Genomic DNA, 18,756 nt, shown 5'->3' with positions numbered 1-18,756 from the left:
TTTATTTCTAATATATTGTTATTTTTATTTCTGGGCTTTTGAGTTGAGGTTCAGATGAGTTCCTTGAAGTTTCCCACTCATTCTTTTGTTTCTAAGGATTTCAGGGAATGTCTCATCCTAAAATATCTTCCATTATAGAGTGGTGGAAAGGATAGATTATGAGTTATATTTTGCTTGGTAAATAAATACCTACCAAAGTCAGGTATGTCTGCTAGCAGCAGAACCAAGTCCTAGAATCTCTCATTGAGAAACATTGGATAAGGTCACTTCTAACTGGAAGAACTTGATTTCTCCTTCTAGACACTGGGGATGTGGGACCAGGCATATAAATGTCAACCATCACTCAGGGAATTGGAAGGGATTGAGAGCTTGATGGACCACCTACTCATTGATTATTCACCAATAAGAGATGTCTTGGGATGTCCAAGGGAGGACTGAATAATGAACTTCCAAAATTATATTTATGGATCTATGCAGCGGGATTTCAGTCTTTGATTACTGAGAGAGATCACTGACCAGTTAATTTCTTGGTTATTGTTAGCCTGCTCAACAAAATGATTTTCTCACCTAGAATTCATGACTCTATTCTATTGGAATCCATTCTATTGGAATTTTTAGTTGTCACAGCTCTCTGCCTCCTGTTTCCCCGTTCATCTTATGTACCGCTGCTAGTTTAACATTCCCAGTGGATGCCTCTGATGTCTTCATTCTGCTGTTCAAAGAACTTTATTGACTCTGACTCCAAATGGCAAACTAAACTAAGCTTAAACTCCTTGGGGAAATGTGGTATAGAAAAAGGAATTTTTTAGAGTCAGAGAACCCAGGTTCCAATTCTACCTCTGCTACTTGACACTTCCAACCTGAGGCAAGTTACCTCACTGCTTTGCGTCTCAGATTCCTCATCTATAAAGTATTGGGGTTAGGCTAGTTGACCTCTGAGGCCACTTTTAGGATCTAGGATCCTTAGTCTGGAATTCAAAGTCTTTCACCATTCTACTCCTACTCACCTTTTTAGCTTTGTTTCCTACATGCTCTATATTTGAACTAGCTTCTCCAAAGAAGAGAGAGTGAGAGAGCAAAGTGCAATAGTTGAAAGGTCACTTGGAAAATCCATTTTTTAAAGATGCAAAGTCCCTTTGCAAATATAAATTGTAACTACTATATGTGAGAGCTCTTCAGAGATATTTTATCTTCATTTCTGATTGGCCTTCCTCTGGCAGGGGCACTTAATAGTTAAATTTAAATTTTTTTTAGCCCTCAGTAGAAACTTTATAAACAAATGCTTTTAATTATCTAGGAGGATACTAATGAAATAAGATGAATGAAATAAAAATGACGGGATTTGGTGATATGTTAGTATAATATTTGCCCAAGCTTTTTTCTTTCCTTTGCTTTTTTGTCATCACTCTATTTACTTTAGTGGAAATAAAATAGCTGTCAGTGTTGTTGCCACCTTTCCTTGAAGCTTTCTCTTTCCTTGCCTCTCTCTACCCTCTCTTCCAACATCAGAAAGCACCTACTACAAAGCCAAATGTACCAGAATTGGGTTACCTGTAAGAATCATTAATACTCAGTTCCTTTTCTGTGGAGTCTTTTCTTTCATGCTAATTATAGAGTAGTGTTATATATTATTGTACTTTACTTTAAAGTTTTCCAGTTATGATGGGATTATATATAAAGTAGTACTTAAATGTAGCTTGATCATATGTTTCTAAACATACATATATTATTTAAAAAACAATCTGAATCAGTTTAAGGTGATTAGGTTAGGCTGGCCTTGGAGAGAGCAAAAGTAACAACAACCCTCTGAAAGGAGAAAGCATTAGCATCTAGGAGAAAAGAGAGGTCTCCTGGAGTGGCTGAAATTAGAGTTGAGCCTGAAGGAAGTTGGGGAAATTAGATCAAAGGAGGTGAGAGGGAGGGCACAACATTCCAGACATGGAGGACATGTTGTGCAAAATCATGAAGATGGAAGATGGATTATGGGATTTGAGGAATTAAAAATTATTGCTTGTATGTAAAGCATGTGAAGAAAAATAAATATAAAGACCATGGAAAGATAGGAAGGAGCCTGGTTATAAAGTATTTTAAATGCCTCATAAAGTTGAGTTGTAAGTAATTCATCTATAACTCATAGTCTTAGAGAGTTGTATGAGAGTTTAAAGTGAGTTGTCTGGGGCAGCTAGATAGCACAGTGGATAGAGCAAGAGGACTTAGTGCCCAATATGGCCTTAGACACTTCCTAGTTGTGTGACCCTGAGCAAGTCCCTTAATCCCAATTCTCTAGCCTTGGCTTCTCTCTTCTGTCTTACAACTGATGCTAAGACAGAAGGTCAGGGTTTTAAAAAATAAGTTAACTGTCTGTGGTCATCGAAATAATATTTTGACCAGAACCAAGATTTGAAACAAGGTCTTTTTTGACTCTAAGACTGACATTCTAGCCACTAGAACAGACTACCTGTCTGAGACTCAGAATATAATGGCCAAATAAGGGCCATTCAAAATAAATAGATATTTATTAAAAAGTTACTTTGCATCAAATTTTGGGCCAATTACTGGGATACACATACAAAAATGAAGACAGTCCCTGCCCTCAATGAGCTTACATTCCAAAGGAGGACACAAACACAGAGAGAAGAGTTGGTCGGGGACAATTACTTTGGTTTGGAAAGTCATTGGGGCGATCTCTCTTTCCCCAGGAGCAATGATGGTTGATATAATAACGGTTCTACAACATGAGAAGGAGGAGCAAGAAGTTATCAAGCAAGTCAACTTCCAGAATGGCCCGAGAAGTGACTAAAGTGAAGTGAATGAAGTGATGTGACTGGGGCCAAGCCTGGATGTATTAGCTTGAAAATATATCATTTTTTTCCCTCCCCCAGTAAACTGTAAACAACTTGAGAATAATGACTGTTTTATTTTTGCCTCTGTATCTCCAGAGGCCAGCACAGTGACTTGTACCTTGAAGACACTAATATTTAGTGAAACAAAATTTTGTATATTGTCCCACCTCTGTTTCTTTCTTTGACTATGCAATTCCCTACAGATGGAATGCCCTCTCCCTTTCTCTAATATCCTCTATATATTCCCACACCACCTTCTGGTTTCCCTGGTGTTGAGAGGTGGAACAGCAAATAAAATTGCTTGTCCTAAAGTCAAGAAATTCTGAGTTTAATTCCAGGCTGTATGACCCTGAACAAGTCACTTAAACCTCTGTTTGCTTCACTTTCTTCATCCAGAAAATGTGATTAATAAGAGCATCTCCTTCATAGGGTGTTTATGAGGATCAAATGAAATAATGTTTTTACCTGGAATGTGGCACATAGTAGACACTATATAAATGTTATTATTACCATTTCTGAAATTCTATACATTCATTGAGGTTAAAATTCCAATGGCTCCTCCACGAAACTTTACCTGTTCATCAGCCAGAAGTAGCCTCTTCTTTCTTTAAATACTTAAAGCACTTTGCTTATGCCCCCTACCATATTCCATATCACATTATAAATATATATAGATAAATTTCACTTCCCCTATGAGATCCTAATGCTCTATTATCCTAACATCTATTATCCCCTACTAGATTTTCTTCCTCGAAGGAATGATTTATTTACCTTTGTCTCATTTTCAGTGCCTAGACCAACACCTTAAATGAAGGTGCTTAATAAATGTTTAACTTGATTAACTGGATTGCATTTATGTTTGGTCTTGTTATATTTTGTTTCAGGCTTGTTTCATCTTCAATGCCTAGCATAACACCTTAAACAAGGGTGCTTACTAAGTGTTTACTTAACTTGCTTAACTGAATTGCATTTATATTTGATTATTGTTATATTTTGTTTCAGCCTTAAAGATTTAGAAGCCCTTCAAGGAAAGGGTTAATAAAAATCCTCCAGAGAGAAACACAGAGGAATAACAACTGCTTGAACTCATGGGCTGATGGGGATATTATTGGGGATGCAGACGCTAAATGATAACTCTAGTCCAACTATCAATAATATGGAATTAGGTCTTGATCATGTAAAATCCAGTGGAATTGCGTGTTGGCTAAGGGGGATTAGAGGGGGTTGGGAAGAGGGAAAGAACATGAAACATATACATATGGGAAAATATTCAAAACAAAAATAAAAATGAAAAATAAAAATAAAAATCCTCCGGGGCAGATGGGCAACTCAATGGATAGAGCTCTGGAGTGGGGAGGTCTTCACTTCAAATGGTTCTTAGAGAGTTCTTAGCTTTGTAAAGCTAAGAGGCTGGGCAAGACACTAAATCCCATTGTTTAGCCCTTACAGTTCTTCTGTCTGGGAATGGATACTATCAATTCTTAGAGAGAAGGCAAAGGTTTGGTTTTTTTTTGTTGTTTTTTTAAATCATCCAGTTGGTTTTAATTTGCTAGTCGAAGCAGGTGGTACGCCGCCTTGCTTAGTAATAAGTTTGAATGTTTTTTGGTTTCAGAATATGCTTTTCCCTTTAGGAGCCATTTCTATGTAACTTGTGTTGTTTGGCTTAAAATTGCATGCAGAGGAAAATGGCACAATGGGCCAGGGAAAGTTAGGAGGATCCTAATTCAAATGTAGTTCACATCTGACCTCTCGTGGTCACAACCGTGAAGTACAGATGAATACTTTACAATGGAATGCAAACTATAAGGAACCATCAGAATTAAACTTTAAAATTATCAAAACTTTAATCCTAAAGAAATGAATGTTTAGTTTGTGACTAAGTCCTGTTTTAGGCACAAATATTTATTTTGTACTGCAATATTTATTTAAAGATCTATTCCTTATAAGGTATTAAACTAATAGATTTGAAATGGTTAGGTTTTTGTTTGTTTTATAAATTCAGAGGACCCCAACATAAGGGAAGTGAGAACCAGCATTTTTTGCCTCCTGAAAACCTTACCTCCACTCCAGTGGACGGCCTCAAAAAAGTAAGGATTTCAAAGAGCACTTCCTTTTTTTTTTCAAATCCTATGGAAAAAAAAAACTCTTGTAGTAGAACTAGGGTAAGCCCTCTGTGTGGTCAGGATCATATATAATGTACATTAATGAGGCCTTAGAATTAGCCAGGTGGCTCATAAAAAGCAGAAGTAACTGAGGGGGAGTGTGGAAGAGGAGAATTATTTCCAGCTAAGAACTGGGCATCCCAAAATGGGGCAATACCCCTGAGTGTTTCCTACCCTTCTTCTTTATATTTTATCTTGCCACTGTAATATTGAAAATTAATATCATACCAAATGTAATATGCTAAAGGTAATATTTAGAAATTGCTTTGGAAATATAATATTGGTTTAAAAATTGTTGTGGTCGCCATTTATAAAATAATTAACCCTTAAATCACAAGGATCATAGTAGCCTTTAACAATTTAATTTTAATCTAAATATAGTCTAAGAAAGGAATAAAGAAGGAAGGAAATAAGAAAAACATTTCCTAGCCTTCCACCCTAGTCTTACCAGCCAACAAGAGCATCTTCTGCCTGAGCCACCAACGCTGAATTGCAGAAAGACCCCTAGCCAAAGACCTCCAGAGAAGAACCCAACCTCCTCTACGGTCTCATTTTTTTATAGTCATCTCTCTCTACGTCACTTCCTTTTTTTGTGTGCTGGTCTATCACTTCTCAGGAACCAATCAAAGTCTCACTAATGGGCTGGCTTGGATAAGCAGAAAATTCATGACCCTGGGAAGAAGGGGTTCCCTTTACACCCTACCCTTGACCACCAGATGATGGTTCAAGCTATCCACTCTGGCCATCCTTTGGCTATCTGCCCTACAGCTGTATTGTTTCCTAGTCCTCCAGAGATCAAGTTCTGGGGAACTTGATCCACTCAGGTTTGGAAATCACCCTGGACCCCAGAGGATTAGTGAGCACAAATAGTGCAAACTCTTATTAGCCTGCCCCAGACTACTGAACTACCAGATCATTAAACTATGCTTCCAGCTGTGCACCCTGTCATCATCTTGCCCATTTGCCAAACACCTATTCTTCTTGCTCTGGGAATTGTTATCAAATCAAGGGTAGCACTGCTTCCAGAAAGGGAATGTCAATCAACCCTCCCATAACTTGTCCTCACTATCCCTGTGGCTCGTGGGACCAAAACAGCCTTCTCTGGGCACTACTTCCTCCATTAAAAAGTGAATTCATTAAAGGCAGGAACAGTCTTGATTTTCATATTTGAAGTCCTTATAAGTTCTTAACATATAGCAAGTATTTCAGAAATGCTTTCATTTGTTCATTATTAGGTCTCATAATTTGCTTGATTTTAACATTATTGTTTTTCAGCTCTCTTTTGGCAAGATTGACAATTACATTTTTATGTTTGATCTATACTTAAGTTGTAAGTTCCTTAGAAGCAGCACCTGCTTTCTTGGTCCATTTCCTTCAGGGATATCATACTTTAATGGAGAGAACATTAGACTTCAAGTTGAAAAATCTAAATTTAAGCCTTAGCTTACCTTCCCCTTACCACTTTGGTTACCTTTTAAATTTTAGTTTCCTTATCTTTAAAACTGGGGATAATTCCTTTTTTTTTTTAAAACCTTACTTTCTGAGGACAGAAGGGTGTGGGGTAGGCAAAAAGAGTTAAATGATTTTCTCAGGGTCACACAGCTAGGAAATGTCAGAGGCCAGAATTAACCCAGGTCTTCCCAACTCTAGGCCTGGTGCTTTCTCCATTATGCTACCTTAGCTGCTCCCAAACTGGGGTTAATTATAACAAAAACTCACATATCTCTTGAAGGTTTACAAACTACTTTCCCACAACAAACAGTGTGAGGTGGAAACTGTTTAAACTAAGACTCCGAAAGGTTGTTACTTGCTTCTTCTTTCCCCTCTTTGTGCCTTGCACCCCAAACCCAGTAATAAACATACCCCCATCACTCATTTGTTGGGAGACTGAAGCTAGCTTTTACTGTATCAAACTCTTATCTTGCATTTCTTATGCTCCTAGAAGGTTTTTGTGAGGACTGAATGAAATAATGAATTTAAAACATTTCAAAGACTTTGAAGTTATCAAAAAATATGTGTGATTATTATCAAGAATGGGCAATGGCTCAAATCACCATTAATGGCATTCCTTCCAAAGAATAGGTTCTGGGTACTTCATGTTACAAAAAGCTCAAAAATGTCTCACTGGTAACTAATTAGATGTGACTCCTCAAATTATTATAATATGAGAGAAAGAATTAGTGATCATTTTCATTTTTGCAACTCATATTCATCCTTTCCCATTTGAATAACACAGGTAATACTCTACATTTCCTAATTATGCTCCTTTAAATTCAGAAATGGGAATTCCAAGTGAAGGATAAAACAACAAACAAAAAATGTAAAATTTGTCTTTTCTACTAAAAATTTATTCCTTATATCTTTTTTTTTTTAAACCCTTGTACTTCAGTGTATTGTCTCATAGGTGGAAGAGTGGTAAGGGTGGGCAATGGGGGTCAAGTGACTTGCCCAGGGTCACACAGCTGGGAAGTGGCTGAGGCCGGGTTTGAACCTAGGACCTCCTGTCTCTAGGCCTGACTCTCACTCCACTGAGCTACCCAGCTGCCCCGAAAAGTGGTAAGGGCTAGACAATGGGGGTCAAGTGACTTGCCCAGGGTCACCCAGCTAGGAAATGTCTGAGGCCAGATTTGAACCCAGGATCTCCCTGTCTCTAGGCCTGGCTCTCAATCCACTGAGCCACCCAGCTGCCCCTTCCTTATATCTTGATAACAATTCTAAGAAGAGCAGTAAGGGTGAGGGAGTCAGAGTTAAATGATTAGCACAGGGTCACACAGCTAGGAAGTGTCTGAGGCTAGATCTGAACCCAGGCCCTGTGGACTCCAGCCTGATACTCCATCTACTATGCTACTTAGCTGCCCCAAGAATATTTAATATTTAAGAGCAATATTTTTTGGTAACCCTAACCATTGCCTTTTCCTGAGTCTGTAAGCAATCTGCAAGAAAACATCTATTAGTTAAGTTTCTGTCTGGAAGGGCAATCCCTATTTGCTAAATTCCATTGTAAACTGGCAAGGGATTTGAATTTTTCTCAGAGGAATATTGGCTTATTTTCTCAAGTGTTTCCTAAATTTTGGCCAGTTTCTACACACATTTATTTCACTATATATATGTATATATATATATATGNAGGGAGTCAGAGTTAAATGATTAGCACAGGGTCACACAGCTAGGAAGTGTCTGAGGCTAGATCTGAACCCAGGCCCTGTGGACTCCAGCCTGATACTCCATCTACTATGCTACTTAGCTGCCCCAAGAATATTTAATATTTAAGAGCAATATTTTTTGGTAACCCTAACCATTGCCTTTTCCTGAGTCTGTAAGCAATCTGCAAGAAAACATCTATTAGTTAAGTTTCTGTCTGGAAGGGCAATCCCTATTTGCTAAATTCCATTGTAAACTGGCAAGGGATTTGAATTTTTCTCAGAGGAATATTGGCTTATTTTCTCAAGTGTTTCCTAAATTTTGGCCAGTTTCTACACACATTTATTTCACTATATATATATATATATATATATATATATATATATATATATACCACAATGCAAAGGACAATCTTCAGCTTTGGATTTGGATGGCATTTTACCAGAACTGTCTTGTATGGGTTAGTTTCAGCAGCAGTTCTATTCAAAAGCAGAAATGACTTGCATTTAGATTATTTTAGCTATATTTTCAGCAGTAAGTCTAGAACTCCAACCTTGTAAACTTCTCAACTGCCTTATATTTGTCCAACCAAACTTTACACTTTACAAATTGCCATATTGTAGATTATCTTATGTAAAAGTGAAATTTGGGAGATGCCATCTTTAAGTATATATATATATGTATTTCTGGACACGGGGAAATTATGAAACTACATTTCCCGTGGTCCAACGGGTTTCCGGTTCCGGTTCTTTGGGCGTGGGGACGCCTACGTCTCCACGCAGAGAAGAGTCTAAATCTCCTGGGTTAGTGGGGAGTGGGCTCTTGGCCAGCAGACTCGGGAGGAGACAGGAGACAATTATGGCTAGGTGGTAAGTTTTGAATTCTTACAAGCGCGTGGTCTAATAACTTTATCTATCAGCATGGCTTTAATTAAAATACTAATTTATATTATTATTTTAGTCATAATTATTTTTCATATTTATACTTAATAGATGTTCAATAAAATCCCTGGGATAGACGAGCCAAATATGGTATTAGCCTGATCTTACAGATGAGAATATTGATGCTTAGGTTAGGTAGCTTGTCTAAGGGAACATAACTTTCAAAGTTGCACCCAAACTCAGGTCTTTGGCTTCCAAATCCATGCTCCTTGCATAGTGCCATAATGCCTTTCTATCCCTACTCCTGACTATTAAAAAATTTCTAAGAAAGATGCAACCTCTGGAGCAAGAAGTTCTTATTTATCTGGAATCTCCAAGTATTCAGGGACCCTTCTTCCACACAGGGACTGCCCTGTGACACTCTTTACTGGACATGACTCTTGAAAGAGACCACTGAGCCTTCTATGCCAAATACCTACTGGGGATGGGGTGGTGATAATTCAGAAACTTCTAAGAAAGGGAAAAAAGATAGCTAAGAGAAGCAAGTGGATTTTTTTTTTTAAACCCTTACCTTCTGTCTTAGAATTGATACTAAATATTGGTTCCAGGACACAAAAGATGTAAGGGGTAGGGAACTAGGGTTAAGTGACTTGCCCAGGGTCACACAGCTAAGAAGTATCTGAGGTTAGATCTGAACCTTGGTCTCCAAGCCTAGCTTTCTATACACTGAGCCACCAAGCTGCTCCAGCAAATGAATTTTCCTCCTCTCATTTAAAAATTTTTTTCACTGACATGTAGAAACAATGCTTGACAATTGTTTTTTTGACATTTTAAAATTCAGATTTTTCTCTCTCCTTCCCCTCTCCCACCTCTCTGAGGGGGTGAATAGTCTGATATAGGTTTTACATCTTTCCAAATTGCTCATGTCATTATAGAAGTCACATATTACACATTCAATAGAAATCTCTTGAAAGAATGGCATGCTTTGATCTGCGCTCAAACTCCAACAGTTCCTTCTTTGACTCTAGATAGCACCTCCATCATGAATCCCTTGGAATTGACTTGGAGACTTGCTTTGCTAATTATGATTTAGTCTTTCATAGTTGTTCATTTTATAATATTTCTGTTACTATATGCATTATTCTCCTAGTTCTGCTGACTTTGCTTTGCTTTAGTTCATGTCATAAAAATGATCTATTTCATTTTTTATAATGTTTTCTATGTCTTGTTTAGTCAAAAATTATCCATAATTCTGACAGGTAACTGTTTTCATATTTCCCCTAATTTGTTTATGGTGTCACCCTTTATTTCTAGATCAAAAATCCATTTTGACTTTATTGTGGTACTGTATGGTGTGAGATGTTGGTCTATGCCTAGGCTCTGCCATACTACTTTCAAGTTTTCCCAGCAATTTTTGTCAAATAGAAAGTTCTTTCCCTAAAGCTTGGATCTTTGGGTTTATTGAACACTAAGTTGCCATGGACATTGACTGCCACATGTTGATTACTTAGTATATTCCATTGATCCACCACTCTATTTCTTACTCAGTATCAGGTTGTTCTGCTGATTACTGCTTTATAGTACAAACGATATCTGGTATGGCCAGTCCTCTTTCCTTCATATTTTTTTCATTAATTCTCTAAATATTCTTGGCCTTTTGTTCTTTCAGATGAATGTCAAGTTCTACTCAATGAATTATTCCTGAGTCAATGAACTGGGATAAGAAAATGAGTTTTGGGATTATAGGAGGGTTGAGCCGCCAGACTGACAGATCAGACATGCAGACATCCTCTTGCTGGGTGGTGACAAAGTTTATTGAGTTGGGGTACACACTTTATAGAGAAAATGACAAGGATTTAGGTAAGCTTTTTGCAGGAACAATGGTTAGTAATGGTTTACAAGATGGAAACAATGGATGTAGATTGCTTTAGTGGCTCTAAGCAGTGTTTTCTATAAGATAATAAATCACAGGTATTTCAACATATCAGCATATCTATCTATCTATCTATCTATCTATCTATCTATCTATCCATCCATCCATCCATCCATCCATCCAATTGTCTGTCTGTCTATCTATCTATCTATCTATCTATCTATCTATCTATCTATCTATCTATCTATCTATCTATCTATCTATCTATCTATCTATCTATCCTGTATGTTCTTCTCACAGAACTCTTGTATCATTAATTTTCTTGGTAGGACATATAGTTTTTAGGGAAGGTGAAAAGTTTGATTTTCTCATGCTGGGGAGCAGACTATGTGCTTGGCAATTTCTAAGCTATGATTTCCCAGAGACCTTGCAAATTGGGGTGCATTGGGCATTCCATAGCCTTGCCGGAATGGAAGCCTCTAATCTTCTTATGCTGTTTCCACATCTGCTCCTTTTTTATATAAATTTAACAAATGAAGACAAGGTAAGTGGGTAATATTGTTTTTATGGTTTGTGTAAAGCTGGAAAGTTAAATTCTAATTCTATTTGCTTGGAAATGGAGCTTTTGAAATTTACTAGGGTCTTTTTTCAGAGTGTGTTTAGGACTGATTCTGTTAGCATCCAATTCTTGGTTCCATAAGCCAAGCAAAAATTGACTTCTCCTTTACTTATAAGTCAAATTTGCTTAATTCCTAAGTGTCTATGCTATTTTGCTGCTAAGGAATATGTTCTGTTGTGGCATAATATACTAGGGTCTGGTATGCATCTTTTCTTCCTAATCAAATCTATAAGTTTTTGATAAGATGTTTGTGCTAGTCTTGCTAAATGTGGATCTATTATACTGTGCTATCTTCTGGTGGAATAAGTGTGAAGTTAGACTGAGCTAATAGAAGGGGAAATACACTTTGAAAACTTACATTTGATACAGAAATAATTTTGCCTAATATCTGAATACAAATCTGTACATCATTATAAGTTACATTTTTTCAGGGTAGCTGAATTATAACAATAGTAATAATTCGGCTGAAGTTAATAGTTAAGATTGATCAGTCTTAGTGGGACTTGCCACCTTTAGGGATTGTTCTGCCATGTGAACCGTTCTTTTGGCTTGTCTCCAAATCATGAGCTTCGGCAACTCAGGTCTTTGAAGTAGTTCATCTGGATTTTTTCATATTTGGCTGTTCCTAAAAGATTCTCTGCTGTAGGTGTTCATTTCCTGTGTAAATAAAAATGAAACCTGGACCCCCATATTATAATTCTGGGATTTTGTTTGTTTGTTTTTGTAAATAGGTCACCCCAATTCATGTTTAGTGATTATATAAATGAATTAACTTACAAGAGATTCATTGTAACTCCAATTGAAACAAAAACTTGGGATGGGGTACAATTTCTTAAGTAAGTAGTGGAACATATTTGTTTGTTATACACGTTCAAATTTCTGGGGCTTCAATTATTATTTCACTTTACTTTGATTATAACAATTTGCTTTGAAAGGAAAAGGCAGGGAAAGGATTATAACACTGTTTGGCTTCAGATAATTATTAGGGTTATTCTTTCCGTTTGAATGGTGGGTACAGTTCAATGATTTGTCAGAAAAATACTGAATTCAAAACTCAAAAATAATATTAGTTGCAATTCCAAAGGCTTTTACCTTAAAAATCAAATCTCACCAATTGTAGTTTGGAGATGAAAAATTTCCAAGATTCACATGCACAGTGAAAAAATTTTGATTTTACAAATCATGATAACCAATTTTTCTTTCCAATAATTTTCCAATATTTTCTAAGTTTCAATACTCATTACCAATGTTTAAACTATCTGGTAATCCTTCCCAATTTATACAGAAAAAGAGTTCACATTTTTGTTGGGAGTTAAGTCTCCATTAACATTATCTTGATTAATGATGGCTGGTGTAACAGAAGTTTGTTAGTGACTTTGAAGAAAATCAACATTATCTTAATATATAACATAATATCTTTCATACATTGTCATAACCAATTTATCTTAAACTTTTTGTTTACAGTATAAATCATATATCAGTGCAAGTAAACATGATCATATCTTAACAAATTGCTTCTACACACAGTTTGCATTCAAAACACATATTTTCAGTTTTTATAGAATAAAGAAGTACATGTTTTGGTAATACTCAATATATAACAATTTTGTCAAAAATCCAATACTTTTGACTGCTTAGGTTACAGTATTATTTTCTATACCATATTATAATAATAAAGGAGAGCCAGAAACCAAGGTATGATAGAGAGGGAGAGAGAGAGAGTCTGTGAAGTGAGACTCTCTTCCAGCTCTCCCCTCCTGCCGAATATACACTGTGAGACTTCGAGGGGGTGCCACCCCAAAACTGGGTGACCTGAATGGTCGTGCCACCCCACAGAAGTTGGGAGCAAGACTGCCCTATGAGATGGGGTACCCCAATCCGATTCTGAATGAGGGCGAGGTTCACACAAGCTTCCCCTGAGGTCAATCAGCTTCACAGCAGGTAGTCTGGCTCCAAAATGGAGGCAGCTATACCAAGCTGTGGTTCCCCTCTCCCTTGTTGTCTCTCAGGCACTCTGGAATGCTATCTGACTAATGAATGGCTTTTATTAATCACAATACAGGTTTTGGGGGAAGGGGTGAAGAGCAGAGGGATTTGGGGTGCCCTTTTCTCTATTCCTATGGAGTCCATCGCTTAGGTGGGAACCTTAATGGCTCCCACTCCTAAGCTTTCTCTCCCTCATCCCTTCTCCTTCTGTTTCTATCCTTTTCTATAATTGGAACTTTTGACTGAAAGGGAATCTCTCAGCAAGGTTGGGTAATGGGGGAAGGAGACTAAGAGATTGCTCCCAAAATGGAGTCCAAAAACTTAGCTAACTCGATGGTTGAATTCTTGATGGGTGAGATGTGATGGAATCTTTGACCAGGGAATCAGAGTTTCAGTGTCCAAAGAAAGGTCCTCAGGAAGCCCTCAGAACTAAATACAAGCTGGGATGTCCTCCGCCAGAACCCTTTTGCTCCTCCTCCTTCCTCCGGAGCCTTTCCCAGAATTCTCTCTGGTCTCAACTGTCACCAATTGTCACCAACTGTCAGCTACTCCTTCTCTGGCTCCTTTTGTCCCATACCCCTTGCGTGAATCCCATCCTTACAATATCAAAATCCAATGAGGCTGCTAACTAACACCTTAGGTTTTAAATTAATTTAAGGAAGGGGTTAATAAATTTGTAGGAAGTTCTAAGTCTTTAGAAATAAGGAAAAATCTTTTTCTTACTGGAAACCTTATTTTTCTGATCCCCTTTTGCCACTTAATTATTGTACTTGTAAAATTTGCATGTTTTGACCTTGATATTAAATTACTCTCAATGGATTTTGATTTAAAACTTCAGAATTTTTAAATGGATGCCTCAAAATAGTTTTACATCTGCAATAAATAGTCTTATTCCACGTCCTATATGATTTCTGGGCTGGTCAAATTTTTCTAGTCAAATGCATTATTCATTTACAGTGTTTGCATATCACATCTATCCTTATCCAATTCAGGTGAAAAATAAATTTTCTTTACAGTATAGCTGCATATATGCTTTATTTTTACACATAATTACTCATTAACAACTTGTATTTTAATGCATATTAATAATCTTCAATGGCATTTCACAATAACAGATTACTAATTTTTTTATTTAAGCCAATTCTTTTTGATGTTTTACATTTTTTACCATTTATTAGTGATATCTATAGTTTCCCCCTTTTTAATTTTTAATTTGCATTCCAATTGTGGTGAATTATGAAAACCTGCATTTTTGAAACAATATTGAGGATGTTATAAAGTTGATATTAACTTCTTATTCATTTTTACACTTTATAGAGCTTGAGTTGGCACAAGTTTCTTAAGCATTTGCATGCTTTAGTGGTCACTGTACCTCTCTGAGTCATTGTTTTACAGGTCTGGAAACTGTTTAGCTGGTTTGCTTAGATTGCATTCTAAAATCCTTTGTAATTTTCATAAAATATACATCTCAGTATTTAACCTGTTGAAAGAATTCAATGGTGGGATTAATTTGTCCCTTTTTTGTCTTTTTTATCTCTACCCTCTCCCACTCCTGGCCAGTTAGGAGGTGAGAGAAGAGATGTCTGACAATTTTATATAGTTGTTCTTTATGTGTAATGAATTAAATTATCTTGGAGTTTAGGAGATTCAAAAATCCATAATTTTCTTGAATTTCCCAAAAAACCTCTGTCCGTATCCTACATTTTCTCTGGATCAAACTGAAGAAGGCAGAGAGAGGTTCACCTCTTTTATCTGAGGTTTATTTTTCCAAAAATGTAACCCTCCCATTATGTGCACAGACAGACAACATATAGACAACACAGAAATATCACGGAACATAGAAGACAGACTGATCACAGACAACATATCTTGAATATTTCATGCATATTCTAACAACATAGAACATTAAATTATGGAAAATACACTCATCTTCTTGTGTATTTCTTGCATCCTCTGCCAACAAAGAACATAAAATTATGGACTAAATTCTTTTTATCCTGGCATAAAGACCAATTGTTACAAATTATATCTGCAAGACTAAAGAAATCTGTGGGGGAAAAGGAGGCTTATTATTAATGAAGGAAGAGAAAGTAAAAGAATGCAATGTAGTTATCTAATTAACAGACTTTTTACCTTTCAAGAGTTAGTAAAGGGGTTAATTTTTCATAAGAAGTTAGGCTGACATTTGACAAATCTTAGTTCTAAATTACTTTTCGTGCTCTAATGATTTCCTAAAACAAACACTTTTCTTCTTCACAATTCTTTTGAAAAATTTAGGGTTTTTTTGAAGTGGTAGTGGGGAGACAGCAGCAGAAAGGGGAAGAAGAGATGGACAAGAAAAGAAGGGTAAATCTGTGGCCCTTATTTTACTCCTGATATTCCCCCTGTACTCTTACTTAATTCCCTTGCCACCATGGTGGGGGAGATCAACTCACCCAGTATTCCTTTCCTGCTCTATGAATAATGCCCCTTGTCACTGGGGTGAAAGGTTCTCTTTACTTGCAATCAATATGCCTCTGGGGGGAGAACATTATTAAAAAGGGTCTCCACCAATTTCATTTTAACTGGGCCTGTAGGACAATATTGAGATGCAGCTTGCTTTAAAACTTTTAACATTTTTTTTTTTTACCCTTGTACTTCAGTGTATTGTCTCATAGGTGGAAGATTGGTAAGGGTGGGCAATGGGGGTCAAGTGACTTGCCCAGGGTCACACAACTGAGAAGTGGCTGAGGCTGGGTTTGAACCTAGGACCTCCTGTCTCTAGGCCTGACTCTCACTCCACTGAGCTACCCAGCTGCCCCAAAACTTTTAACATTTTTAATAGCACAGACTGATGTATCTGTATAAGATTTCCCCGTGTGTAAGTCTGCTCTACTAATGGGAAAGAGAAATACTGTAGTGTTTCATCATTTGTGTCCTGATTCTTCTCTATGGTTACTTGTAACAGGGACATCATAGGTATTTTATCAGGGGAAGGGGCAGCTGAAGTAGGACTATTGGCTGCCTTTCATAGTGCTTCTACTTCTGGCTCTGAGGAAAATGATTCTATCTTATATTGATTCTGTTTTACGTGGAGGATTTCCCAGAAAGTTTTCTGCAGAACCAATTTCTTTGACTGGAAAAAGAAATGTGGAGTAGCGGGACATTTCTGGAAGGGGGAGAGGAGGATTAAGTAAAAGGTTTGCTAGAGAGAAAAGACTGATAGATCCCATAGGTTTACTCCTGGCTGTAAATTTCTCTTCTTGATTCCTAAAATTCTTTCTGCCAAACAGAAAGAGAAGAGTTTTTCTCACCTGATCTGCATTTATTTTTAAGTTGAGATTCCAGTTCAAGCCCCATGTTGGGCGCCATTCTTTCATGTTCTATTCCACAAATTATTTGTAGATCAACGAACTAGGATAAGAAAAATGAGTTTTAGGATTTCAGGAGGGTTGAGCTGCCAGACTGACAGATCAGACATGTGGGCGGATGCTGGGCTGGGTGGTGAAAAAGTTTATTGAGTTGAGGTAAACACTTTATAGGGAAAATGACATAGGCTAAGGGTTTAGGTAAGCCTTTTGTAGGAACAATGGTTAGTAATGATTTTCAAGATGGAAACAATGGATGTATATTGCTTTAGTGGCTCTAAGCAGTGTTTTCTATAGGATAATAAATCACATGTCAACATATCAATGTATGACCCAATACTTTAAGTTCTTCTCACAGAACTCCTGCATCAGTAATTTTCTTATAGGACATATAGTTTTTAGGGAAGGTGAAAAGTTTGACTTTTCTCATGCTGGGGAGCAGATGATGTGCTTGGCAATTTTTAAGCTATGATTTCCCAGAGACCTTGCAAATTTGGGTGCATTAGGTATTCCATAGTCTTGCTGGAATGGAAGCTCCTAATCTTCTTATGCTGTTCCCACAGATGAACTTTGTTATTTTTTTCTAGTTTTATGAAATAAGTTTTGGTAGTTTGGTCTGGCACTGAATAGGCAAATTAATTTATGTCAGATTGTCATTTTCACTACATTAGCTTTGCCTGTTCATGAATTATTAATGTATTCCCAGTTGTTTGGCTCTGACTTTATTACTGTAGAGTGTTTTGTAATTTTTTGGTTCATATAGTGACTGAGTTTGTTTTCATAGGTGTACCCCCAGGTATTTTATATTTATTGTCTAGAGTTATTTTGAATATAATTTCCTTTTCTATTTCTTGCTGTTGGATTTTGTTGGTGGTAAATAGAAATGCTGATGATTTACATGGGTTTATTTCGTAACCTGCAACTTTGCTAAAGTAGTTCATTATTTCTATTAGTTTTTTGTTTGATTCTTAAGGTATATATATTTTATCATTTGCAAAGAGTGATACCTTTGTTTCTTTGTTGCCTATTCTAATTCTTTCAATTTCTTTTTCTGCTCTTGATGCTATAGCATTTCTAGTATGATATTAAATTGTATTAATTAATTAAATACAATATTAAGTTGTGATAATGGGCATTTTTCCTTTACCCCTGATCTTTTTGAGAAGGACCTTAGTTTATGGCCATTACAGATAAAATTTTCTGGTAGTTTTAGATAAGATGCTATTTATGTGTTTAAGGAAGTTTTTTTTAAAGGGACATTTATTCCAATGCTTTCTAATGTTTTTATAAAGAATGGGTATTATATTTTTTCAAGTGCTTTTTCTTCATTTATTGAAATAATTATGTGATTTCTGTTGGTTTTCTTATTGACATGATTAGTTATATTTATGATTTTCCAAATATTGAACCATCCCTGCATTCCAGGTATAAAAGATAGCATATTGTGAGGATCTGATTTTTAATCCACTCTGCTATTCTTTTCCATTTTATGGGTGAGTCCATCCCATTTGCAATTATAATTATTAATTTTGTGTTTCCCTCCATCTAATTTTCGTCCATTTACTCTTTTCTCTCCCTCTCCTTTTGGCCTTTCCCTATTCACAGATATTTTGTTTTTGATGACCACCTCCCCAAAATCACCTTTCTTTTTGTTAATCCCACCTCCTCCCCATCCCTTATTCTCCCTACCCTTCTATTTCCCTATAGGGTAAGGTAGGTTTCTATAGCTGATGTGGGTATTATCTCCACTTTGAGCTAGTTCTGATGAGAGTAAGGTTCAAACACAGCACTCCACCCCTATTCCCCTTGCCCATACCATCTTCTCCTCTATTGTACTTGCTCTTATACCCCTCTTAATGAGAACTAGTTTACTTCCTTCTATCTCTCCTTTTCTCTTCTCCCCA

This window comes from Gracilinanus agilis, chromosome 1 (assembly GCF_016433145.1).
Source record: "Gracilinanus agilis isolate LMUSP501 chromosome 1, AgileGrace, whole genome shotgun sequence".
NCBI classification, from domain to species: Eukaryota; Metazoa; Chordata; class Mammalia; order Didelphimorphia; family Didelphidae; genus Gracilinanus; species Gracilinanus agilis.
Note: the sequence above shows the minus strand (reverse complement) of the source record.